Raw genomic sequence first — 27795 nt, 5'->3', positions numbered from 1 at the left:
CTAATTTAAAAATAAATATAACTTGTATTTTATACTTACATCAACCTTAAGATTATGGACACTTTCGACTTGATTTTTTGTAAAAAAAAAAAGGATCTATGAAGTATTTCCTTGAATTATGAACTAATGTCAAGATATTTTGAATTATATCAAAATATTTTCCTTAAGAATACGTCAAACAAAATAGATAAATAAATAAATAAAATGAGCAGGATAAAATCTCTCCGTGTGTGTCTGTATGTTTTAGTATTATATTGATTGATGATTGATATTAAATCTTTCCTTTAAAAAAAAAAAATACAATTCCCTAAATACATTTATATTAATAATAACTGTATTTTATTTTTTATCTCTTGAATTAATTTTTGTGCAACACTAATTAATTTGTGAATGAATTGGGTGGCAGATTAAAAATCATGGGGTGCCAAGCAAATTACTTAATGAGGCAAGAAGTGTGATCAAGGAATTCTTCGAGCTTCCAGGGGAGTATAAAGAGAAATATATTTCTTACGATAGTAAGGATATATTCACTTTGTATACAAGCAATTATAATTATTTTGCAGAAGACCTTCACTTTTGGAGGGATGGTATAACACAACGATGCTTACCTGTTGAGAAATGCGCCCCTTACTGGCCCGACAAGCCCGCTAATTACAGGTAAGATCTCGTATACATCATTGTTCGAAAAAATTTAATGTACAATGGTATTATAGATTCTTGTCGTATGACTAATTTTAAATTTTAATATACTACTCCGTATTACAGTTCTATATGACATACCAAGTATATTATATAGATTCATGTCGTATGACTAATTTTTAATGATTGGCTGGATCAAAGTATTATACGTCCATGCAAGTATGCAACCGCAATAATATAGTTATACATATGTATGAACTGAATATATATACTTTTAGGGAGGTTATTGGAGAATTTACGACAAAAGTAAATGAAGTGGGAAAGGAACTGCTAAAGCTGATTGCGGAGGGACTAGGGCTTGAAGCTGATTACTTCGAAAAGGCAAAAGTTGGGGATGTGGTTGACATGAATGTGAATCATTACCCATCATGCCCGGACCCCAAGCTTACTCTAGCCGCCGGAAGGCACAGGGACCGTAGTCTCATAACCATTGTTATGCAAGGGGATATTGCAGGCCTTCAATTTGTCAAGGATGGAGAATGGATCCCAGCTGATCCTATTCCTGATGTTTTTGTTGTTAACCTGGGCAATGTCATGCAGGTATGTATATACTGTTTTTGTTTAGTTGACACCTTTCTTTTATCACGCTTGCCAATACACTAAATTATTAGAAGTGAAATTAATAAAATATAATTGATGTCCTTAAAAAAAAAAATTATAAATTGAGACGATACAAACAAGATCCCACTTGATTATATTTTATCATAACTATAAATCACAAAAGCTAGTCAAAGTGAATTTATGAATAGTGTAAAAGTCAAATAGTGTCAACTAGAAAAAGGGAAGAAGTATGTACTTCATATATATATATATATATATATATATATATATATATATATATATATATATGTACAAACGTAGTAGTATACATATAACATGTATGATTTCATTTCAGTTATTTTTTGTTTTACTCACTTTCATTTTGGTGTTATTGTTCTAAGGTTGTTAGCAACGGAAAGCTTAAACCCGGTGAACATCAGGTAGTGACAAACGAGAATGTAGCTCGAGAAAGTGCAGCTGTTTTCCTATGTCCGGCAGATGATCAACTATTTGGACCAGCTAAAGAACTTACTGATGATGAGAACCCACCAATATACAGGGACCTTCACTATCACGAGCTACTTGCAGCTCACAATCGAGGACGTACTTTTAAATTAAGCTCTGACCAAACCTTGAAGACTTTCCTACTTAAAGCTTGATTGATTAAAAGACCGCTATGTTTTTTTCTCTAACAATTAAATTCGATCATGTTATAAATCTTGTAATAAAGTGTGCTTTATTTAAATATGGAACAATTAATTAATGGATTGATGTATCAATTTACATTTTAAGTTTTAATTTAATGTTATATTCAAATCAACAAGTGTCTATTGATGCAACTAGATTGGAAACGATGATCTAAGGTAAATCATATCACAATTCACACAGGTGATTGATGAGCTTCCATAATATGTGATTCCAAGACTTACAGTTAGGGGTGTCCATAATTCGGATAAAAACCGAAATCCAATCCAATCCAAACCGAATTATCAATTCGGATCGGATCCAAACTTTAAATCGGATCGGATCGGATCGGATTTAGATTTTTTGGAAATTTGGATTTTCGGATTGGATTGGATTGACCCTAATTGGATCCAATCCAAACCGAAAACCAAATTGTAAAACTAAGTTTGTATAAATATGAATTTCTGTATATTTTGAAGTTTAGGTCAAATAATTACTACTACATAAAATAAATTAGAGAGACTTTGTATTAATTAATTAATGACTTGACGTTGAACTATTTATTTTAATCATGATTTTGAAGACTTTTATTTATAGTAAAGCTTTATTTTTATAATTGTATTAGGTGCTAAAAAATAATGTATTATAATTTGGATTTTCGGATCGGATCCAAATAACCAAATTTTAATTCGGATTGGATCAAGAGAGAAATTCGGATCGGATCGGATTAGAAAATTGAAAACCAAATTATATTTCGGATTGGATCGGATTTGGACTAAATCCAAACCGAAAACCGAACGGACACCCCTACTTACAGTTGCGAACTACAATCTAGAAATACATAGAAATATGTGAGGGACTTTAAGATACGATTGCGTTCACTACAATATACGAATTGGAATGGAGCTAAATAAAAATCCAAGAGTCCAAGGTTTAGAGAAGTTGTTTGGCACTGTTATAATTTTCAAGTACTACGTTTTTTTTAGGAAATCAAAAATAAAACAAATACTGTTTAATGTATATATTTGTTTTTAAAAACAAATTATAACCCGACACGTTAGGTTTGGATAACCCGTTTAACATCGACACGAACACTACGAACTCAACACGTAAAGACACGTTTGATAGCCCTAGTTTTATGGTTTTCGTTTTATGAATCTTAAATACTTCCTCCGTTTTCTTTTAGATGCAACACACACTTTTTCACGGTATTTAAGAAGTATGGGATTTGTAGGGAATAATTTCAAGCCTTTAAAATCCCACTAGCTTGAACCCCACTGTGATCATACACTAAAGTACGGTGGCGTCCAAAATGGAAGAAGATAGAGCAAAAAAGTCGCCAACAAGTTTTTAAGGAACTTGTAAACCGTTCACGAGGATGAAGGTTACACCCCTTAACGATCCAAGAGATCGTCAACTCCATAAGGTCAAGAACCAAATAAGGGTTCGGGGATGAAGGTACAAATCCAACCTAAAAGAGATTGAACCTGCCCTAATAATAGGCCTCTACTTTATTCTGATCGTATTCATGTGCGCTTTCTGATTAACATGCAATCAATAGGTTAACCCTAAACCTGTTTAATCTATGTTGGTTGAATATTAATGCACAAATAAACTATTATTGGCGATCACTTGAATTATAATCAAACTAACCCTAATAAGATTATTAATATCTTATTAAGCGTGATTACAAGTACCAAATTCCCTTTAAACATGTAATAAAAGGTGATCAAGCAATAAAGAATAAATAATCAAGCAACATAATAAATAATCAATATCATGAATAATAATTATAAGAATAATAAAATAATTCATTATCATTCCAACAATTATAATCAAGATCATGTTAATATCAAAGCATAATAAACATAGCAAGATCCTAGGCATGATACTAACAAGATTAATAACAAACCCTAGCATGTCACTAAACAATAAAAATCAAATCTTTAACCCTAACATGATACTAACAATCATAAATATTAGGAAGAACATAGGAACCATCATAACAATCATATTTAATATATTTGATATTATAACCTTTTCCCTAAACATGATACTAGGAATATCATAATAACAATATAAACGTGATTTCTACATCATAATATCAATTAAAACCATTAAAGCACTTACTTTGATGCCTCGTACCTCTTTCTAATAACAAAATACACACGTTAGTAACTTCAAGAAAAATAATAAACAAAACAATTAAATTAAATAATTGAAATAGAGATTTGGGACCAAACCCTCAGAAATTAAACCTTTCACGTCTAGGGCGAAGGCAACTTCGAATATGGCTAGGTGTTTCTAGATCTTGCGAATGCGGAATTTTGTATGAAAAAGTAAGAAAGAATTGAATGAATGAAAGAATGCTAAAGAATTAATGATTGTTGATGAAAGCTAATTGAAACTAATTGTTGATGAGAATTCGTGAATGAAAGATGATGAATGATGATTGTAGATCCCCTGAAAACGGAGTTTTTGATACGATATTTATAGAGAAAATCAGCCAAAAAAGATAATTTAACAAAACAGAGTCTGACGCACACAAAACAAGGTTGGCGCCAACCCTAGCTAGCTGGCGCCAGGCACCAGTGGCTAGCGCCAATGGCTAGCGTCTGGCGCCAAGCCTGGTTCCAGGCGCCAAGGCCTAGGGTTGGACGTCAGTCTTGATTTTAACGCGTTTTCGAAAATCCGATAGATTTACCGTACTGGAAGATAAAATAATATAATTTATTCGAAAATGCTATTTGATTTTGATTAAAACTCTGAAAAGTCAACAAAGTCAACTTATCAATGCTAATTGAATTAGGAATGAAAAGAACCTTCTAGACGATTCTAGAAGACTAAAACCATTCCTAATTGCATTAGGAATGATAAGTCATATTAGGCCCTCCCCTAGATCATTGGGCCGTACATAAAGCTCAAACCGGGCCCAGTTTAGTAAATTGGCCATAATTTCCTCAATATTCATCGGAATTGGGCTTATAATATATCTTTGGAAAGGTCTTTGCAAGCCCCATCCAACTACACTATTGTTGGACCTATATCATGGACCAACCAAACTGGATTTGCTGTTTTCTTAAAATAAAGTTTTCAAAACAGAGAGAAGAGAAAAGAAATAAAAATTTTCCGCAACACTAGACCTTTCCACACTTTCGTTTCATTCGATTATGATTCGACGTGAAAGGTACTCATCACTGGGTTTGGTTTTGGGGAGACACAAATGGGTGTCTACAGGGTTCACATGATATAATACACTTTAAAATGGGATGAGTGGTTGTTAGGTGTGTTTCTAAGTTGTGGTGCTCTATAATCGATTCCCACGATTTTAGGCTAAATCCAAATATTCGTAAAACCCCTCATCTACTGGACATTCAATATAAGACAGAGCACAACGGTCATAATATAGTTACTTATGAATTTCATGAAACTTGTAATGGGTTAATGTTGATGTGTCAGAAGTTGTTTCACCACAAGAGTATACTTAGAATATGGAACCCTTGTATTCGAAAGTCCTTGGTACTTCCTTCCTGTCCTTTCAGTTCCGACCCATGTCATCCATTGACATATATATTGGGATATCCTTCTTCTAACGATGGAGACAATAGTTTTAAGGTGGCTGCCTTTAAATGTCATCATCCACGGAGTTCCAATAAGAATAATGTTTCAATTGCAATTTATTCATCTCGAAGTCATAGCTGGAGTTGTGCAATAAACAGGAATGATGTCCTCTTCCCACCACCATCTCTAAACGATCGTGTATTCTATCGAGGGGCTTGGTATTGGATAACCAAGACTTTTTATAATGATCAAATATGTATGAAATATTATTGTTGTGAAAGATTTCCTTAAATAGGAGTAGATAAATTTTAAGTAGGTTAGGAATAGATAAATTTTAAGTGTTTTTACGTAAGAGATACTATTCAACCAATAAATAAGATCCTATTTCCTACCCAAAACTATAAAAAGAGATAGATTCACTTTGCAAATATTAATGTTAGATGTATAGTGTTTAGAAAATAGCAACTGTTTTTTTTTACTCTAGGTATATATTTATTACATTTTAATAGTATATTTTTTTTCACTTTATGTATATGTTCATTACATTTTAATAGTATAGTATGGTCTTTTCATTTTAATGTACATTGTATTATCTACAACTTTTTCAAAATTTGTTTATTTGCTTGCTTTCTTTTTTCAAAATGTAATAATTAGTCAGTCTTGAGAGAGAGAAACTGAATTTTTGGTGAAAAAAAAAAAAACTAAAATGTATTGTAATTAATGTATGGTAAATAATTACTACTCTTTCCGTCCCTAAATTACATTTCTCTTTGGAAATTTACACAGGAATTAAGAAGGAAAGAATAAGACAAATAAAAATAATTTGATAATGCAATAAGTACAAAACATTAAATAATGTTTTTGAGTAAAACAAAGATAGATTAGTGATTACTCATGACATGTCATCAATCCTTTGCAAAAAAGAAGGACCAATCACATGCTCCTAATTGAATATTTTAAACCAATCATATTCATTGTAATTTGGCACAAGGATTTTGAAAAATTAAAGGGTGAAAAAGTCCATTAGCCAACCAAACATTAAAAGTGGAATGTAAATACATTAATTATCACTAGTAGAAAAAGGCTCATTTGCGTCACTCATTTACAGTGTATTTGCGTCGCTTCTATGAGCGACGCAACTGCTCGCGACGCAAATGATTTAAAAGTCATTTGCGTCGCTCCTTTAAGGAGCGACGCAAATGACTCTTCTGATAAACTTCTTGTTTGTTATTTGCGTCACTTGTTTATATAGGAGTGACGCAAATGACTCTTCTGATAAACTTCTTGTTTCTTATTTGCGTCACTTGTTTATATAGGAGTGACGCAAATGACTGACTAGACAATACAAAATTGCTTTATTTGCGTCACTTGTTTGTTTAATGAGTGACGCAAATGAGGTGAATTTTTTTTACAGTGAATTAATAACAAGTGGCCGAATTTGTTGGATTTTAGGGACGAATTTGTGGGTGTTTTGTTGTAGAAATTCACTGGAATTGAAGAACTCTTGTCTTTTTTCTTTTTGTTTAGTGAAATGTAGGCATACGTGATGAAAATCTAAGGTCAAAAAACGCAAAATAACCTAAAGCCAAAAGAGTTATTTGCGTCACTTAATTATAAAAATGCGACGCAAATAACAAAATCTATAATGTTGTAGTAAGCTCATATGCGTCGCTCATTTAGTAAAAGAGTGACGCAAATTACTCACTCACTTATTTGCGTCGCTTGTTAACAAATGAGTGATGCAAATAAGCTTATTAATTGCGTCGCTTTAATAAATAAGAGCGACGCAAATGATAGAAAGCTGAAATGCAATTGAGTTTTGCGTCGCTTCTTGAATAATATGCGACGCAAATAACTTAAAAGGATGGTAAAAATAAACATTTGCTTCGCTTTTTAGAATGAGTGACGCAAATATGGCGACGCAAATGTACATTTTTCTACTAGTGTATACATTAAAAGTACAACAGAAAAAGAGAGTGTATTTGGGATATTTAGAAAAAAAAACTTACTAAAAATAGAAAGGTGGAATGTAATTTTGGAATACTCAAAATAGAAAGGAGGAATGTAATTTAGGGGCAGAGGGAGTATTATCTATTCCTTTTTTTACAAAACTGATGCACAAAAAACTCGCGTACATTAAAAGTGAACATTGTCTTCTTTTCTATAATCATGTCCATTAGGATACAATGTGATGTACATTTCGCCTTTTTTTTAAAAGTGTTGTATTGGAGCGTATGCACCATGAGAATGGTGCATCCGCCTGCAAGAACCACGCGTTGCATTAGGAAGCCTAGTACGATAAGGATACAAAATATACACAAATATAATCCTAATCTGTGACCAATATTATCATAACTATAATATCTATCAGCCTCTTAGAGCACCCACATTGGTGGGTTAACTCACCATTTTCTCTTTCTTACTTTTTTACTCCACATCATCTCCACATCATCTCTCCCACTATGGTGAGTTACCATTGTAAGCCACTCTTCTAATTTTTCTACAATGGTGAGTTACCCCACAATTCTCTCTCCTACTTTATCAATACCCCACCAATTATTAATATTATTATTTATGTTTTAATTATAGTGATTTAATGTTAACAAATTCAATTCTTTTAATTATTAAAGTAGTCACTACATTACTTAATTTGATAATATAATTAATGCCTACAAAAATAATTAATTAATGATCTTATATTTTAATTATTATTTTTAAAAACTATTAAATTAGTCTTAGCTTGTTGAGCATGAGTAGTTTCAAAATTATTAAAATAACTACATACATTAAATAATTATATAAATTAAAACAACAATGTTACAATCAAATTATTGGATTAATAATAATAAGAAAAAACATAACAACGGAAATATCCTAAAAACTAAAAAGCTTTCTTCGACTACTAGTTACCTTCATTCATTACCAAAGTGACGCCATATATGTTCAAGCAAGTCTTTCTTTAATGACATATGAATCTCTCTGTTTCGTACATTGTTTCTATTTTCCGTATAACCCGCTAAACTTAGTTTGTCTAATCTTCCACGTCTCACTATGAATGGTTCGTTTTCACCTTGATTTGATGATTCACCAACATTTTGAGGTGTTTCTATTTTCCATATAACCCTCAAAATGTTGGAAAATAGAAACACCACCATGCCACCACCTTCCCCATTTTAAAATTAATTAAAAAAATAAAAAATAAAAACACCACCATGCCACCACCTTCCCCACCATTCGCCACCATTCCCTCTCCCCCTCCCCCTCCTACACCCCCACCGACGCCGGCACCGGCGCCTAGATCTACCTTCGCTGACGCCCCGCCTCCCCCGGTGACGCCCCGCCTCCCCCGCCCCCACCTCCTCTCTCTCTCCCCCTTTTTCGAACCTTCCTGTTTTCCCCACCCAATGCCCACCGCCGATCACTCTAACCACCACAAAACCGGCGCTCTTCCCCGACGACCCCCCCTCCCTTGTTCGCCGGCCAAAAACCCTTAAAAACCCCAAAACACCAGAAAATACCCAAACCCGTTTAGGGTTTCGAAACCAAACCCAAGAAATGGGTTTCGGTTTTCTGGTGTTTTTGGGTAGATTTCAAGGGTTTGTGGTGGTTTTGTCGGGGAGGGGGTTCGTCGGGGAGGGGTGTTGGTTTTCGTGGTGGTTTTGGGTGCGATAAGGGCCCACAAACAGTGGTGGGGGAACTGGGCAAGAGAGGAGGTGGGGCAGGTGGTGATTGATGGGGGAAATGGGAAAGGGAGGAGGAACGGGGCCGAGGTGGGGCGTCGCCGGCCGGAGGTGGTAGAGGTTAGGCGTCGCCGACCGGAGGTGGGAAGGCAAGCCCGCTGGGGGTTAGCCGCCAGCAGTGGTGCTGGTGGCTAGGTGAGGGGTTTGGGTTTTTTTTTTCCTTTAAAAAAATCTAAGAAGGGGTTAACCATAGGGTCAAATTAGTCATTACATCATTAGTTAACCATAGTTACGCTTAAAATGCCTAATTACCTTGCTTAATGTTACCATTGATAAAACTTTTTAAAATATGGTTCACCAAGGATAATAACTTTTTTTGCATTTGACCACTGAGAATGTTTATTATTAGAGGTCTACCAAAGAGAATTTCCCTTCTTTTTTATTTTTCCTTTCCCCAATAAGTCTAGCATAGGCACCTTTCTTTTCCCTTAAATTACTTTTGTAGATTCTCTATTTATTTTCCTTTAATAAAATGAGCATTTATTCCCTTGCATATGATCATCGCATTGCATAAAAAATAATAATAATAAAAAAAAATAAAAAAAAAATCCATGTCGAATTAAGCACAAGGTATACCAATGATTTGAGGCACCCCTTGTAGCCACATTATATTACCTTTCACCCTTCAATTATACAATCCTTTCTTCATAAACCACTTTGAGCCTCGTCTAGCGATAGACCTTTCTTTTTTCAACCCACATCCACCTAACCTTGGGATGGGATGGTGTGCAACTTATGCAATTCTCAATTTCATAAAAAGCTTGAGTGACTTTAAAAGATTAAAATAGCAAAAAAAATAAGCAAAAAGTAAATAAAAGTGTACAAAAGGGCAAGTGTTCCAATGTCTTTGACATGAAAATGTCTTTGATAAGAACACGTCTCAGATTGCGTCTCTTATCGAGTGCTCGGTATCGTGCCTGAGAAACATGAATGCCAAGTGAGTGATAGACCGCATGATCGGGATTGCCCACACTTATTAAAATAAAATAAATGCTAAAGCAAAAAGAGCTAAAAAAGAGTAGGAACTCAAGCATAAAAATACGAAGATTCAAAAGCAAGGTTGCACACCTTGGGGGCTTATCTAGGGTCTTGAGCCTTTATCCCCTTCTTCTATAACCTTTAGCCTAACCACGTTACAACCCTTAAAAGACCTTTTTGAGGTATACACACTTGTGCGAGGTTCGGCTAGAGCTACGTTCGGCCTGATTCCTAACGGATACGTAGGCAACCTCACATCGAGGTGCGGCCGTAATAAACATGCATTCATATTCACATTCACACACTCACACCATGATCATATCAAGGGATCTCTTATGCTCATCCCTTTTCATTTAGAGCTAGACTTGGGGGCTTGATCCTTACATCATTAGCTTACCTAGCCTAAGAGTCACCACCATTTGACTCTTTTCAATAATATTTTCCCACACACTTAGCTCTTGCGGCCTGGCTTTAGTGTCACTATCACACACATCACAGATACATGACCAAATATACTTCCCTTAGGAACCCTTTTTCATGAAATCTTAACATAACGCTAAGCATGCCTTGTCATATCAAAATCGCTCATTAATCATAATTGTCATTGTACTTTGAATTATGAAGTGCTTAGCGTCCGTGCCTAAGTTACCCAAATACTTTCATCAGTGAGTCAACAGTTGAAATAACCTAAGCTCATTCAACATGCATCTTCAAAAAACTTCACTTCGATTCTTTTTTCGCGTCTTTCTTTTTTGGGAGAAAGTCGGTACCCTCCACAAAAATGACGGAAAATTTTTTCTTTTTGCATTTTCGAGTTGCACGATCACATTACAATGCACAAACGGGTCATGAGTCACACGTGTCATTTCACTTCGTGTCGAGTCAACCTCGAGTCAGTCGATCACAGTGAGCCAAGTTTATACCTTGAGTCATGTCAAGAATGAGTCAAGCGACGTTAAGCCTTAGGTCAACCCTAAGATGGTTAAAGAGATTGGCAAAGTTCTATAGTAAAAAATAAATACAGGTGCAGCAGAACAGGGAAGACCCTACTCCAATTCCTGGCGCCAGAGATATTTTAGCAGCGACAGAGATCGAAGCCTCTCAGAAAGGTGATTTCGACCTCATATAGCAATTTCGGGTTCCTTGATACGCCAGTTAGCCCCTATAAGCAATTTGACATGATTAAGTAGTCGGTTTGATTACAATTGCAATAAGTGATCGACCTGACGAAAGATCGTCTCACTTAGCTTAAGCGCCTAAAATATTGGCTCATTACAATCGGTTCAAAAGCAAGAAATATTTCCAAAAATGGATTGTCGTGCATCTTCTTCAACGACAATTTTTCCAAGATTGGATTGTAATCTCTAGCAAAGTTTCCAAGCGTGGATTGTCGTGCTCCTTCTTTGTTTGGCAAGTTTTTTCAAGTTCGGATTGTCATACATTCATAGATCGCTGGCAAGTTTTCCGAGATTGGATTGTCATACACCCAGTTCCCTAGGGAAAAATTTCCCAAAGGATTGTCGTAGGTCTCTACTCATCATAAATTTCGGCAAAAGTTCCTCAACGTGGATTGTCTTCAGCAAGTGGCAAATTTTCCCGAAGTGGATTGTCGGACGACTCTGTTTTGCAAATGTTCCAAGACGCGGGTTGTCAATAGTGGCAATATTTTCCCAAAAGGATTGTCGCATAGCGTTGGCAAATTTCCAAGGCAGATTGCTTTTAAGAGTTATATTCCAAGATGTGGATTGTCGATCGTAGCAAAGTTCTTATGAAAGATTGTTACGAAGCATTGACAACTTTTCCAAAAATTGGATTTTGGCAAATTTTCCGAGATACGGATTGTCGCTTCATCGTGGCAACATTTCCAAAGATGGATTGTTACGTGGCATTGACAACTTTCCCTAAATCGGATTGTCATACATCATACAAGAGTTATGTTGGCAACTATTCCCAGATAAAAGAGGATTGTCGACATACTGGTTCACAAGCAGCAAAGCGCCGACGTACTGGCATAGCAGCATTAAGGATAAAAGCAGTGATCTTTTCGAAGACTATCACAGCGGAAATTGGAGTCATATCAAAAAGAAGCTCTTTGTTCAGAGACGCGTGAACATATCCAAAAGAGGCTCTTTGTTCAGAGACGAGTGAACATCGAAACAGCAAGGTGGCCACTAGTAGAAAAATAGCAATAGGCAGCCCCCATATGGCACTGGTTCAAGCCAAACCGGTGGCCAAAACCGGTCTAGAAATGGGCGGGATTTTAGAACAAGAGATAAGGCACCGGTTTGGCCTGAACCGGTGCCAAAAATAACAAAAGGCACCGGTTTGAACCGGTGCCAAATTAAAAAAAAAAACGCGGCCTTTTCTTCTTCTTCCTCTCTTTCTCTTTCATTCCCTACTCCATCTCACTATTTCATTCGAGCTGAGCGAAAACCACCCTCCCCCTTTTCCATCCACCAATACCGCCACCTTCACCGGCCTTTGTTAACTGGTGGAATTAAAAAAAAAAAAAAAAAGCCGCCCTTTATTTTCTCCTTTCTTCCCCCTTCCTTTCTTCCTACTGTTTCATTCGAGCAAACCCACAAAATTTGACTGCGCCTCCACTTTTCCCTCCACCATTGCTGCCACCTTGAACGGAGGTTCGAAGACGCCGCGCAACCTCTCTTCTCCCCTGTTCGAAGACCACAGCTCGTGTCCTATTCTCCCCTGTTCGAAGACCATCGACCTCATCTCTTCGTTTCCTACGCCACAGCCCTAAAGGTCGCCGCCGCACCACCGCCCTGAAGGTTGTCGCCGCACCACCACCCTGAAGGTTGCCGCCGCTCCACCGCACCACTGACCACGGAAGCTACTCCATCTCTCCTCCCTTTAAGCTACATTAAACTACAATAATTTGATTGTTTTAGGTATAATTTTTTTTCTTTATTCACAATAATTTTCCATTTATGTACATATAATTTTTTTTGCATGTTGAAGAATTGTTAGGCAAATTAAAATTTAGGTTAGAATATAATTTTATTTCAATTTGTTTCAATTATTGGTTTTTTTATTGGGAAATTGTGAAAATATTAGAAATTAGTAACCTTGTTACTCATTTAGTTGGATATTAGTATGTTTTAATGGTTAATGTAATTTGTTTTGATGTGTAATTTTGAATAAAGTAGAGAATATTAGCCTTGTTACTTAATTAGTTGAAATTTGGTTTGTTATAATGGTTAGAGATTAGTAACCTTTTTAGTTTAGCAATTTTGAATAAATAAAATGAAAAAAATTAGAGATTAATAACCTTTTTAGTTTAGCAATTTTGAATAAAAAAAAATGAATTTTGAACAAAGTAGTCAATACATAGTTTATCAATTGTTAGTTCGATGAATGATGTGTTTTAGCTTAGAAATAAATTAGTGAATTGACATGTTATGAGAAGTACATACATAATATTTAACCTAATTTTTTTTTTTTTGTTTTTTTAATATATAGATTCATATGTGAATTGAAGCACGAGTTTAGCTTGAGGACTACATATTGAGCTCAAGTGGGTAGTTGCTATATTGGTATGACTTATAAACTTTACTTAGCTATATTTCTTTCTATTTATCCATTTAATAAAAGTTTATTCATGAAATTGCAACTTGTGTATTGTTTAATTGCAAATAAATACAACAATATATAGAATACTTGCATCATCATATGCCTAGATACCCGCTCAAGGCTTTCTCATTAGGAGAAAGTCTTGAATAGTCCCCGATTGGGACTGTTCTTGAATGTGTACTCTCACTTAGGTGGTGAATGTATGTTTTCTTTTCGATTTTAAGGAACATCTTGGCTTACCATTTCCTCACTATGTTCTCTGGGTACATATGTGGGTAATTAATTATCTACATCGTGTACTTGGAGAACTAGGGGAAAATGCTGCCGGATTTTCCTTAAAATTGGAAAGTTGACATACATTCACTAGTGAGAGTAGACATTCAAGGATGGGTTAGGTTGGAGTGATAAGGACCCTTTGGAAACATGCATTTTTTCACTATATGAATGGTATATTCACGTTTTGTACTTGAATTTGATTTACATAAAATATGTAGCACTTACACATTATAATTATATGGTGCTATATATGTTTAGAGACAATTTACTAAATGGAGAAGGATCGTGGTTGGATGTATGGTAGACGCGATACATTGGAATTTTGGAATGGGGTTCAATAGTTTTGCGAGAGGGATTTAGCTTATCAACGCAAACTGGGAGGCAAAGACCTTTATTGTCCTTGTGTTGATTGTAATAATGTGAATGTGGTCGATAGTGTTGAAATCATTAGAGATCATGTATTATGTCGTGGGTTTAGGCAATTATACCATGTGTGGATTTGGCACGAAGAAAGTGGATAGTACAGTGGGGATCTTGATCGGAATGATGTGCGTGTTAGAAACAATGAGATTCATGTAGACGAGGAATACGAGAATGATGAGTATATTGTTGATAATGGTGAGGAAGGAGCCGATGAAGATCAGGCGAATGCGGTCGAGGATGAACAAGTGGATGAGATGTTGCATGGTGTTGAAGGTGAAGTGTTTGAATTATTATCGGAGGCTTCCAAAAAGCCTTTGTATCCCGGGTGCAAAAAATACTCCAAACTATCGGCCGTGCTAACACTTTTCAACATTAAGTCGAAGCATGGGTGGACGGACATCAGTTTTACTTCTTTGTTGACCACATTAAGTGATATGTTGCCTGATGGGAATGAAATTCCTAAGTCTTATTGTAGGGAATAATTTCAAGCCTTTAAAATCCCACTAGCTTGAACCCCACTGTGATCATACACTAAAGTACGGTGGCGTCCAAAAGGGAAGAAGATAGAGCAAAAGAGTCGCCAACAAGTTTTTTAGGAACTTGTAAACTGTTCACGAGATGAAGGTTACACCCCTTAACGATCCAAGAGATCGCCAACTCCATAAGGTCATGAACCAAATAAGGGTTCGTGGATGAAGGTACAAATCCAACCTAAAAGAGATTGAAACTACCCTAATAATAGGCCTCTACTTTATTTTGATCGCATTCATGTGCGCTTTCTGATTAACATGCAATCAATAGGATTAACCCTAAACCTGTTTAATCTATGTTGGTTGAATATAATGCACAAATAAATCTATTATTGGCGATCACTTGAAATTATAATCATATTAACCCTAAACAGGATTATTAAATATCTTTTTAAGCGTGATTACAAGTACCAATTCCCTTTAAACATGCAATAAAAGGCGTGATCAAGCAATAACAATATAAAAATAAAGCAACATAATAATAAATAATCAATCATTAGAATAAACATGAATAATAATAATCATGACAATAAAATTATAGCAATAATAAAAATTATAATCATAATCATGTTCATGTTAATATTAAAGCATAATAATAATAGCAAGATCCTAGGCATGATACTAACAAGATTAATAACAAACCCTAGCATGTCACTAAGCAATAAAAATCAAATCTTTAACCCTAACATGATACTAACAATCACAAATATTAGGAAGAGAATAAAAGGCATCATAGCAATCATATTTAACGTTAAATTTACCCTAGACATGATACTAGGAATATCATAATAACAATGTAAACATGATTTCTACATCATAATATCAATTAATCAATAAAGTACTTACTTTGATGCCTCGTACCTCTTTCTAATAACAAAATACACACGTTAGTAACTTCAAGGAAAATAATAAACAAAACAATCAAATTAAATAATTGAAAGAGAGATTTGGGACCAAACCCTCATAAATTAAAACCTTTCACGTCTAGGGCGAAGGCAACTTCGAATATGGCTAGGTGTTTCTAGATCTTGTGAATGCGGAATTTTGTATGAAAATCAAAGTAAGAAGAAGGAATGTTTTAAGAGAGATGAATGATTTAGAGAATGCTAAAGAATTAATGATTGTTGATGAATATTAATCGTGAGAATTGGTGAATGATTAGTGAGAATTGGTGAATAATGGATGTAGATGATTATTGATGATGAATGAAAACAATTGGTGAATGAAAACGGAGTTTTTAATACGATATTTATAGAGAAAATCATCCAAAAAGATAAATTAAACAAAACAGAGTCTGACGCTCTGAAAACAGGGCTGGCGCCAACCCTGGCTAGCTGGCGCCAGGCACCAACACTAGCGCCAGGCCTGGTTCCAGGCGCCAAGGCCTGGGGTTAGGCGCCAAGCCTGATTCCAGCGCATTTTTGAAAATCCGATAATTTTATCGTACTGAAGGATAAAATAATATAATTTCTTCGAAAATGTTATTTGATTTTGATTAAAACTCTGAAAAGTCAACAAAAGTCAATTTATCAATGCTAATTGAATTAGGAATGAAAAGAACCTTCTAGAAGACTAAAACCTTTCCTAATTGCATTAGGAATGATAAATCATATTAGGCCCTCCCCTAGATCATTGGGCCGTACATAAAGCTCAAACCGGACCCAGTTTAGTAAATTGGCCATAACTTCCTCAATATTCATCGGAATTGGGCTTATAATATATCGTTGGAAAGGTTTTTGCAAGCCCCATCCAACTACACTACTATTGGACCCATATCATGGACCAACCAAACTGGATTGGCTGTTTTCTTAAAATAAAGTTTTCAAAATCAGAAAGAAGAGAAAAGAATTAAAAACTTTCCGCAACACTAGACTTTCCACACTTTCGTTTCATTCGATTATGATTTGACGTAAAAGGTACTCATCACTGGGTTTGGTTTTGGGGAGACACAAATGGGTGTCTACACTTATTATTACGCAAAGAAGCTCATGTGTCCCTTTGGTTTGGAGTATAAGAAGATACATGCATGTCCTAATGACTGTATTTTATATCGAAATGAGTATGAAAAACTGCAGGAGTGTCCACGATGCAAGCGGTCGCGGTACAAGCGCATGAGTTGCAATCCTGGCACGGAGGGACCTCCTGCTAAGGTGTTGCGGTATCTTCCCATTATTCCAAGGTTTAAGCGTCTGTTCTCAATACCAAAAGATGCTAAAAACTTGAGGTGGCATGCAGAGGGAAGAAAGAAAAACAGAATGCTAAAGCATCCAGCTGACTCTCCACAGTGGAAGAACATTGATTTGAAGTTTGAGGAATTTGGTAATGAAGTCAGAAATTTAAGGCTTGGGTTGTGCACGGACGGGATGAATCCATTTGGCACTCTTAGTACCCAACACAGCACATGGCCGGTACTTTTAGTGATTTATAATTTGCCTCCTTGGCTGTGCATGAAACGTAAGTATGTAATGCTTTAATTGCTAATAACTGGTCCTAAGCAACCTGGAAACGACATAGATGTTTACCTTGCGCCGCTTATTGACGACTTGAGAAAGATGTGGGACGAAGGGGTTTCCGTTTTCGATGCTCATCAGAACGAGATGTTCACATTGCGTGCAGCCCTTATGTGGACCATGAATGACTTCCCTGCATATGGAAACTTGTGTGGGTACAAGGTCAAAGGGAAAAAAGCATGCCCCATATGTATTGATGACACATCAAGCGTATACCTGACTCATTCTCACAAAGATGTCTACCTACGGACTCGAAGGTTCCTTAGGCGTGATCACCCGTACCGTAGGCAGAAAAAGGCTTTCGATGGAACCGTGGAAGAGGATACTGTGCCTAGACCATTGAGGTGGCTGCCAGACTGCTGCAGCCTACCTGGGCTGCTGCAGCCTCGACAGGCGGCTGCCATGGCTGCTGCAGCCTCGGTAGCACCTGCCTGTGCTGCTACAGCCATGGCAACCACCTGTCGAGGCAGCAGCAGCCCAGGCAGGCTGCTGCCAAGGCTGCAGCAGACTGGCAGCCACCTGCCGTGGCTGCTACAGCCTTGGCAGCCACCTGTCGGGGCTGCTGTGGCCTCGGCGCGGGCTGCCTTTGCTGTTCCGGCAGTGGGGGCGGCTCCCTCGGGTGTCCCGGTGCGGCGGAAGTTGCATATTTTTAAAAAAAAAAAAATTAAGCAATTTTCATCATTTCATCAAAATCAAGGTCATTCGAGCCGAAATGGCTACTCACTTGCCTATTTTATTCATTTCTCAACTAATAAACTTATACATTCTCAATCCATATCCTAATTACATATGTATAAGTGATTGTGAGTTGAAATTGCATAAAAGAAGCAAAGTTCTAATTTTTTTGGCGCATTTCATCAAAATAAAGCCAATTCGAGCCGAAATGGCTACTTACTTGCCTATTTTCTTCATTTCTCAACTTATAAACTCCTTGCATCTCAAAACAACTCATAATCACATATTTATAAGTGTTTGTCATTTGAAATTACATTAAAATCGCTAAGTTCTAAGGTTTTGGGTCCAATTCACCAAAATCAAGGTCATTTGAGCCGAAATGGCTACTCACTTGCCTATTTTCTTCATTTCTCAACTAATAAACTTATACATTCTCAAACCATATCATAATTACATATGTATAAGTGATTGTGAGTTGAAACTTATTATTTCTCAAACTATTTCAGATTTCGAATGGAAGCAAAACTTCAAAGAGAAAGAGGGTGGAGAAGCCTAAAAGAATTGATCAACCTAAGAAGAAGCTAAGTGAACAACGGTCCAAGAGTGAACAAGCGTCGAAGTTGCACTCTTCGAAAGGTTCACCCATGCCACCTACTCCACTTATTGAAGACATTGTTCTTCAATCGCTCTCTGCTGACATGACCTTTCTTCACAACCGTGCTTGTCATTTGGTCGATCCCATGGAAGTTGCACTTCCTAAGGCAATGTTCCACTATGATGAGGATGCAATTGCATGGATCAGCAAAGAAGATGTGAAGGAATTTCTACGTGGTGCAAAGCTTAACATTTCCCTCATTCAAACATTCATGAGGTACTTCAATGCCCACATAATCTATACTTTTTTCAAGTTATTCAAATTGATGGTGATTATCCTACATCTGATAAATTATTCAATGTTCATGCACGCAGAGCACTATAGGAGCACTTAACTGACACTGATTCTCCTTGTAAAGTTGGGTGATTATGCCCCGAGCAGTTATCCACTACTAGAATCATAGGCAACCCCCATGACGTGTTGTACTATGTTGAACAGAGTATAAGGGAATCAGCGCGTGCGGGAGACAAGTTCATAGTTGCCCCATGTTATAGAGAGTAAGTCTAACCATGTCAAATTCAATCGATTTGGCCTCATTATATGTTGACTCCTAAATATTAATTACCTTGTCTATTGTGAACTTATGTAGGGAGCATTGGAGCCTCATGGTGATTTGTAATTCCACTAACACAATTTATCACCTTGATTCAGCTCGATCATCGGAGAAATGGCTCGTGAAGTCTATATTGCAAAAGTAAATATATATAGCAACCTAGTGATGATTATTGCTAATAATAACTAATTTAGTAATCATACGACTAATCAAATTTGAATGTACTTTTTTTTACTACAGTGTTATGAAGAAGCTACATTGTCGTGCTCCAAAGGGTCCAACATGGAAAACACCGTTGGTAATTTACATGATATTGTGATTATCTTGAAAATCTATGTTAGTAAATATTTGCTCATTTCCTTTGCATGTTTCACTGATGTGATTTGTTTGTCATATGCTAGTGCGCACAACAAGAGAATGGACTTGATTGTGCTTTGTATGTGATGATATTCATGCTTGACATTGTGACTCATTGTACGGACACTCAACATCTTGATGAGGTAAGTCCTAAAACTTATTGAAATGCTATATTGATGTGATTTCACGCCTTAGACACCTAATATTACCCAACAATGGCATGTTATGAGAAACAAAAAGGCTATTTCACAAGAAAGGTAGAAAATGGGCTGAATAGAAGTCATATGGGCCATATTAGGGCCATTTTGTGTTAATATGCTCTTTTGATGTGATTTCTTTCCTTATACACCTATAACTAGATAATATTGAAATGTTATGAGATAAATAAAGTTCATTTAATAAGAAATGTAGGAAATGGGCAAAGTAAAGTCATATAGGCCATATTCGGGCCATTTTGAGTAAAAAGCGTCATAAACCTTAATAAAATGCTCTCCTATAAAATTTTAGGGCTTACACACATACAACTACCCAACGTGGACATGTTATGAGAAAGAAATAGTTCATTTGATAAGTAATGTAGAAAATGGGCTACATAGAAGTCATATAAGCCCTATTTGGGCCATGTTGAGTAAAATGCGTTGTTAAACTTATTGAAATGCTATATTGATGTGATTTCTAGCCTTAGACACCTAATATTATCCAACAATGACATGTTATGAGAAACAAAAAGGCTATTTCACAAGAAAGGTAGAAAATGGGCTGAATAGAAGTCATATGGGCCATATTAGGGCCATTTTGTGTTAATATGCTCTTTTGATAAGATTTCTTTCCTTATACACCTATAACTAGATAATATTGACATGTTATGAGATAAATAAAGTTCATTTAATAAGAAATGTAGGAAACGGGAAAAGTAAAGTCATATAGGCCATATTCGGGCCATTTTGAGTAAAAAGCGTCATAAACCTTAATAAAATGCTCTCCTATACAATTTTAGGGCTTACACACATACAACTACCCAATATTGACATGTTATGAGAAAGAAATAGTTCATTTGATAAGTAATGTAGGAAATGGGCTATATAGAAGTCATATAGGTAATATTTGATAAAATACATATTGTTTTGCCTAATTAATTATTTTTAAAATAATGTTTTTGTATTTCAAGTTTTGCAAGGTCCAAAAGGATGGTCCGTTGACAATCAAGGAGCTTAATGAAGTTCGTGACATGTTGGCGTCTTTTATCACCTTCAACATGTAAATGGCATTGTAATTGTAAATTATTTATGTTAACTTTTGAACTATATAACTTATTATTCATTATATATGTACTTACTATTATTTGTATATGTAAGCAACTTTTTTTTTTTGTATTGCATTTGGGAATATTTATATCTATATATATAATTGAATTCTTGTTTTTAATATTATTTTTGTATCTTATTGTAATAATTAATAATATTATTATTATTAGTTATTATAATAATAATATTATTAATTATTATATTTAATATAATTGCTGGAATTACAGGTTATTATTATTGTTTTTGGCACCCCTCACATAGGCAGCGGTTCAAACCAGTGCCTTAGACCGGCGTTCCCTAGATTGTGGAAAGTTTTCACAAACAGCTGAGGATTGTTTCAAGAGAAGCAATCTTCGATGGTATTCCCTTGGATGTGGAATACTATCATAGCGGAGGAGGATAATTTCAGGCGAAGCAATCTTCTAATTTGGAAGCAGTTACAGGCGTAGCAGTTTTCAAGCGGGATGTCATTCTCTAGCTTGTAGGAGGTCATCAAAACAATCGGTTACTTTCAGAGACGTGTGCTCAACGGTGCAAGATACGCGTTTCTTAACTCTTTTATCTGTTTAACTAACGCTAGTTTGCAGGTATCGGCGTTACAAGAGTGATTTAGGATCGCAGAAAGTTCTGAATCATTCTCCGTCCATACCGATACTTTGACTTTTGTTTTCGAAACTTGCGTTTCTCCAAACTCAGTCATAGTGGGGGCTTCTGTAGACACCCATTTGTGTCTCCCCAAAACCAAACCCAGTGATGAGTACCTTTCACGTCGAATCATAATCGAATGAAGTGAAAGTGTGGAAAGTCTAGTGTTGCGGATAGTTTTTAATTTATTTTCTCTTCTCTCTGTTTTTGAAAACTTATTTTAAGAAAATAGCCAATCCAGTTTGGTTGGTTCATTATATGGGTCCAATAGTAGTATAGTTGGATGGGGCTTGACAAGAGCTTTCCAACGATATATTATAAGCCCAATTCCGATGAATATTGAGGAAGTTATGACCAATTTACTAAACTGGGCCCGGTTTGAGCCTTATATGCGGCCCAATGATCTAGGGGAGGGCCTAATATGATTTATCATTCCTAATGCAATTAGGAATGGTTTTAGTCTTCTAGATTCTTCTAGAAGGTTCTTTTCATTTCTAATTCAATTAGCATTGATAAATTGCAGTTTTGTTGACTTTTCAGAGTTTTAAGGATCAAATAGCATTTTCGAGGAAAATATACGATTTTATCCTCCAGTACGGCAAACTTATCTGATTTTCAAAAACGCGTTAAAACCAGGCTTGGCGCCTGACTCCAGGCATTGGCGCCTGGCGCTAGCCATTGGCGCCTGGCGCTAGTGTTGGTGCCTGGCGCCAGTTAGCCAGGGTTTGCGCCAGCTCTGTTTTTTGTGCGTCAGACTCTGTTTTGTTTATTTTATCTTTTTGGCTTATTTTCTCTATAAATAACGTCGTAAAAACTCCGTTTTCATTCACCAATTCTCAAGAATTCTCATCAAAAATCAGTTTTCATTCGCAATCTTTAATTCTCTAATTTTCTCTTAATTCATTCATCTTTTTTTCTAAACCTTGTTTTCATATACAAAATTCCGCATTCGCAAGATCTAGAAACACCTAGCCATATTCGAAGTTGCCTTCGCTCTAGACGTGAAAGGTTTAATTTCTGAGGGTTTGAATTGGTCCCAAATCTCTCTTTCAATTATTTGATTTAATTGTTTTAATTATTATTTTCCTTGAAGTTACTAACGTGTGTATTTTGTTATTAGAAAGAGGTACGAAGCATCAAAGTAAGTGTTTTAATGGTTTTTATTGATATTATGATGTAGAAATCATGTTTATATCGTTGTTATGATATTCCTAGTATCATGTCTAGGGTAAATTTAATATCAAATATGATTTTTATGATTCCTGCGATGCTTCCTATGTTCTTCCTAATATTTATGATTGTTAGTATCATGTTAGGGTTAAAGATTTGATTTTTATTGCTTAGTGACATGCTAGGGTTTGTTATTAATCTTGTTAGTATCATGCCTAGGATCTTGCTATTATTATGCTTTAATATTAACATGAACATGATTATGTTTATAATTGTTATAATTTATGATGTTTATGATTATTATTATTATTATTATTATTTTGATGATGATTATTTTTAAGTATGATTATCATTATTATTATGTTGCTTGATACATTATTTATTGTTATTGCTTGATCACGCCTTTTATGCATGTTTAAAGGGAATTGGTGTTTGTAATCACACTTAATAAGATATTTAATAATCTTGTTAGGGTTAATTTGATTATAATTTCAAGTAATCGCCAATAATAGTTTATTTGTGCATTATATTCAACCAACATAGATAAACAGGTTTAGGGTTAAACCTATTGATTGCATGTTAATTAAAAAGCGCACATGAATACGATCAGAATAAAGTAGAGGCCTATTATTAGGGCAGGTTCAATCTCTTTTAGGTTGGATTTGTACCTTCATCCCCGAACCCTTATTTGGTTCTAGACCTTATGGAGTTGACAATCTCTTGGATCGTTAAGGGGTGTAACCTTCACCCTGTGAACGGTTTACAAGTTCCTAAAACTTGTTGGCGACTCTTTTGCTCTATCTTCTTCCCTTTTGGACGCCACCGTACTTTAGTGTATGATCACAGTGGGGTTCAAGCTAGGGGTTTAACGCTTGAAATATTCCCTACAATAAGTATATGGGCACACAACTCAAGATGATGAGATTTTCTGATGAGATATCCAGTTTTCCATCCAATAGCAATTAAAGTTAATGCACACAACCCTAGACGATCAGATTTTAGATAAAGTATTAGATTTCTATCCAATTACAATTCAATGTATGGGCACACGGTAATCTAGTAGATAATATTATTGATAATGTTCTCAGATTGCCATCCAATTGCAACATAATGTCTAACATCCCATTCCAGAAGATGAAAGACTTACAACTTTAAAGGATATAACAATAACTAAATAAAACACTCCTGAAATAAATAATAAGACCATTACAACATTAAAGGATATAACCATAACATTACAAATTAATAAACTAAACATCACAACTTAAGAAAAACTATAAATTTAAGCTTAAATTGACTTAAAAGACGCTCAAACTAGCCTAAGAGATGGCTAAATTCCTCTTTTAGTTTCTGAAGAAGTTTTTCATCATCTTCGGTGAGGTGTGATTTTGCAAGTAGAACACTGAATAATTTGAACCTCTTCTTCTCCTCTTTTCTTTGTCTCTTCATGACATCTCGCTCCTTTTAATTGTTAATCCAACATTTGTTTTGCTACATCTGCTCGCTTCTCATCAACATTTAAGTATTGCTCTTTCATCATATTCATCTCTGATGGGGCTTGGGTAAACGAATCTAAACTATTAATTCCAGAACTAGCAACTGATTTACCTTTTCTTTTAGCCATTTTCACCCCATCGAGTCGTCCACGCCTTCCGTCATCTGTAGGAGTATCTAATTCTGACCTTTTGGAGCTACCACTTTCACTGGTTTCCTGCACTTGCTTGTTTGTTGGCCTCCATTTATCACATTTACGCAGCTCTTCCCACACACTGAGTAAAGTAAATCGTGCTCCATTTTGTGCTGCTCTATACATTTCTTGAGCATCAGTCATAACATTGTGGTTATTGGTACCACTCCCATTTCTACGTTGTGCTTCCGAGTAGCAACCGACCCATATATTTAATTCTTTGTTAATTCTACCCCATCGACCTTTCATAGCTCTCAAAGTCCTACGTTGTATGATAGAAGGCTTTTCTACCCTAGCTAGCTCATACAAATCATATACCTTTCCATATATCCCTTAAAGTCTGATATGTCCCCTTTTCTAGATCATCAAGCGCAGAATGAATCCAAGCGGATACAAGTGCATCAACTTCTTGTGCTCCCCATTTACTACTGGAAGCGTTGTTGATCTCTTTTGGATCTACCACGTCAACCTCTTCATCGTCATTGTCATCATCAGTAGCATTGATTTCGGGAGGAGTTTTGTTACTACTTCCATCACCGCCAGGAGTTGCTGGATTATTATTTAGTTGGTTACCAAAATGTTGAGACATTGGAAACGTTGCACTAGATAAATAATTTTGGGGAAAATGTTGCAAAAATTGTTGTTGAAATTGGTTTGGAAATTGTTGTGGGAACTGGTTAGGCAATGGTTGATTTGGAGGTATTATTGGCCGATTAGGAATGTTATAATATAACATTCTTTGAACATTTGGATTAGAAAGGGTATTTGGGTCAAATTGAAAATTAGCTTGAAAATTTGGAGAATTGGAATTCATTTGGTAATTTGGATTGTTTGGGGGGTAAAAATTATTTCCTTAATTTGGATTATTAGGATCCATAAGTAGGGTTAATATTTTTTGGATTTAGACAATATGAAAATTAAATGTTGTGTGTTAATAGAGAAAAGGTAAAAATTTACTTGTGAAAATATATGTCAATATTGGACTCTATTTATAGATAAAATTATGACAAACTCAACGGTAATTTTTTTTTAAAAGCAATGTAGATTTTCTTGTGCAATGTAGATTTTTTTTAAAAACCGTTATAAGATATTTCACCCTTTTAAATCTATACAAAATTTTGGCAAATAATGCATAAAGGCTACATTTATTCAAGTGTCATTGTAGTGTACTGACACAAAGTAAACAATGAGGCAATTTTATGCAAAACGTTGTCGTTTCACACAACAAAAAAGCAAAAAAAAATTAAAATAATGAAATTCTTGTACACGGTCCAATGTTGTCAGTTACCTGGGAGAGAGAAGTGCCTCATGGGGTGAGTTACTCACAAGTCACCATTTACAATGGTGAGCTACCCCAAAGTATGAGAGAGAGTGTTGTGGGGAGGTTAGTGAGTTACCCATTGTGGGTGCTCTTAACATACATACATACATATATATATATATATATATATATATATATATATATATATATATATATATATATATATATATATATATATATATATATAGGGGAGGGATCCGGTGAGAATAGGTTCTTATGTGAGAACATTTCTAATATATGAGAACAAATCTAAGCCTTAGGATCAAACGATCTCAACGGCTCTAATAAAACCAAACTTTTCATCAATATACTTGTTAATCAGAAAAACAGAGTGAAGAAACTACGAGCTTAAATTTCAATGAGATTCAAGGATTTCGAACACAATTCCGTTCGATTTTTGTCAGATTTCAGCAATAGCAAGAATCAACAAGCTTCATAGATTATTCGGGTAAATAATCAACAAAAGTTCCGTTAGATTTTTCCTTAATTTTTGTCAGTAATTTTCGAATTTCATGGTTTGAATGTTGGATTTTTGTTATAATTTTAGTAATGAGTGATCTTAATTTAGTATTTTCGTTAAAATTTACAGATTTGATGTTCTAATTTTTGATTTTAGTGTTCTGGAAAATTTTAGTGTTCTTATGCGATTTTTCGATTTTTTGCTTCAATTTTTTGCTACGATTTTGTTTGATTATGTTTGCTGCGATTTTGTTCGATTTACTATATGATTTTGTTTGATTATGTTTGCTGCAATTTTAATTCTTATGATTTTGTTTGCTTCGATTTTGTTCGATTTTCGATTATGTTTGTTTTATGTTTGATTATGTTCCATTTTCATCAAGCATTTGTTTGCTTTATGTTTGATTATGTGGAGTGCTTTTTTCTTTGATGTGGAATTTATTAAACTTAATTGCTTGGATTGAATTTATTTTTGCAGGTTCATTATATTAGGTTGACAATTATGGATGAACAAGCAAATAATGAAGCAATTTTTTTTTTTTTTTTTTTTTATAAACTTGGATGTTTTTATGTACAACATGTTCCAAAATCGTAGAACATGGTTGAAAATTTTAGAACATGTGTGTATAAAATTGGAACATGTGTGTATAAAATTAGAGCATGTTGGTAGGAAAACAACGGAAAGTAATAAATGAGAATGTTGATGAGTGAAATTTGATAAATAATTTGGATCATTTGATTTTAGAACAAATGAGTAAAATTTTGGAACATGTTTTGATTTTTCTAATGGGATGTCTAAAATAATGTGTTCTAAATATTTGATCATGTGTTCTAAAGTTTTAGTCTAATGTTCCAAATTATGCTGTAAATAATTAATTAAACTTTAGTCTTAAATCTATGCTCTAAATAATGTCTTCTGTTCTGATTTAATCATGTGTTCTAAATATTAAATCATATGTTCTAAAATTTTATTCATTTGTTCTAAATTTTTTTTAACTTGTTAAAATTACTTTTGTGCAGAAATAATTAACAACAACGAACAACTTGATAATGTTTCTAATGCCAATGCAAGTGTGCCAACTACTCCTACAGTAGTACCTATATTAACTCCCGGAGGAACAAAAGAATGGTTTCCTATGTGCCGCAATGAGTTAAAACCTGCAATAGGAATGAAATTTAATAGTGTTGATGAGGGTGTTGAATTTTATAAATCATATGCACTTGCTGCTGGTTTTAACACTAGGAAGTCTACCAGTAAAAGGCATACAGAGAAAAAATTGGCATTCCAATATGTCTTATGCAACAAACAGGGTTTCAAGGAGAAGAAAAAGCCTATTGTTGAGAATATTCTAAATGATAAAGAAGGACAAAGCAAGGAAGGCAAGATTTCAATAACAAGAAAAAGATTAGTCACTCGTGTTGGGTACAAAGCTTTTATGT

General features: G+C 35.1%; 1 pseudogene across 1 annotated transcript; it reads left to right on the top strand.

The window, feature by feature from the left end:
* Positions 1–394: 394 nt before the first annotated feature.
* Positions 395–1917, top strand: LOC145575267 (2'-deoxymugineic-acid 2'-dioxygenase pseudogene; annotated as a pseudogene). The gene is made up of 3 exons (XR_014098262.1): positions 395–657; positions 918–1239; positions 1641–1917. The product of XR_014098262.1 is annotated as a 2'-deoxymugineic-acid 2'-dioxygenase pseudogene (transcript).
* The last annotated feature ends 25878 nt before the right edge of the window (positions 1918–27795 follow it).

The sequence above is a fragment of the Chenopodium album genome, chromosome 2 (genome assembly GCF_948465745.1).
Source record: "Chenopodium album chromosome 2, dcCheAlbu1.1, whole genome shotgun sequence".
Taxonomy (NCBI): Eukaryota; Viridiplantae; Streptophyta; class Magnoliopsida; order Caryophyllales; family Amaranthaceae; genus Chenopodium; species Chenopodium album.
This window is presented reverse-complemented; position numbering and strand designations above follow the sequence as displayed.